Source organism: Eriocheir sinensis, unplaced genomic scaffold (genome assembly GCF_024679095.1).
Source record: "Eriocheir sinensis breed Jianghai 21 unplaced genomic scaffold, ASM2467909v1 Scaffold1541, whole genome shotgun sequence".
Classification (NCBI taxonomy): Eukaryota; Metazoa; Arthropoda; class Malacostraca; order Decapoda; family Varunidae; genus Eriocheir; species Eriocheir sinensis.
The window spans coordinates 56,230-57,830 of NW_026110897.1; positions in this window are offsets into that span (position 1 = coordinate 56,230).

Here is a 1,601-nt window from a genome sequence, read left to right on the forward strand (position 1 = left end):
CCTGAAAAGAAACAACAGGATAAGATTCATAGATGACACAACAACACTTAAAACAACATTGCCAACTTAAAACAACAATGCCAAAACAAACAACAATTGCCATTTACTGCACGGAAAATCGTGACTTCGGAAGGCTTTTCTTTAGATTGAGAAAAACGTCATTTATTTTCAGCCAAGAACCTCAAGTACGGGAAAAGAGAAAAAAAAGTATATATATATATATATATATATATATATATATATATATATATATATATATATATATATATATATATATATAAACTATAAACACTAGAACGGGCTGGGCCGACCATCAGGCCCCACCTGGAAGAAGCCTTGGGCCGACCATCAGGCCCCACCGGGAAGATGCCTACCGGCGCAATAGGCAAGAACGTAAAAAAAAAATTTATATATATATATATATATATATATATATATATATATATATATATATATATATATATATATATACATATATATATATATATATATATATATATATGTAGTCGCGCCTACGATGTGTTGTATGTATGAGGGTTACTAATGACGTAAAGTCATATCGTTATGGACTGCACGTAATGTCTTCATGTAATAATGGTATATGTAAGATGGTAAATGTTTGTAATAAGGTAAGATAGTAACTATAATGGTAGGTGGTAATGTAGGGGAATAGGGAATGAAGGAGGTGGAGAAGTGAGGAGGTGGAGAAGCGAAGAGAGAAGAGAGAGGTAACGTGAGAAGGGATATGGGAGGCAATTCATCGTCTGGAATGTTATGACACCTCGACCCGAGAGGTCACAAAATCCATTAGACGGCCTAGGTCCCTCGGACAGAGGCACCCTTGTTGGTCCTGGGGACAATCTGGCCTGAAGGGAGTGAGGGAATAACGGAGAAGGCAGACTGTTAGAGGAAGCAAGAAAGGGAAGACGTGGAGGACGTGTCCTCCGACTTCGCCTTTGCACGACTTGACGAGGGATAGGAGGGTGAGGCTTCCATCCGGAGGCGAGGAGACAAGGGACAAAGCGCAAGTCCGTTGCGGCGGATTACAAGGCTATTATTAGACCCCTCAATAATTGTGAGTATTATTAGTTTGATGTTGTGTCATAGGATAAGGTGACATTTGGTGTATTAGGATAAGATGACATTTGGTGTATCTGATGTAGCTGTAAGTGTTGTATTGTGTTGTCTGACAAGTGTTGATGAGATGTATTCTTTACCTCGCTCAGGTTTACACGCATATTAAAAGCGAGTAAAACAAGACGGGTCTTCTGATTTATCCTGCCCAAGCCGCCACAACGCGGCTACAATATATATATATATATATATATATATATATATATATATATATATATATATATATATATATATATATATATATATATATATATATATATATATATATATATATATATATATATATATATATATATATATATATATATATATAAAGAACATGAAAGTGAGGAGAGGAAGAGAAGAAGAAATACACGAAAGAAGGAAGAAGAGAAAGAGAGAGTGGAAGGAAAACAAAGAAATTCCCACAAGAAACGCAGAAATCGATAAGAAAAAAACAACCAAAAAAAAAACAGAAGAATGATGAA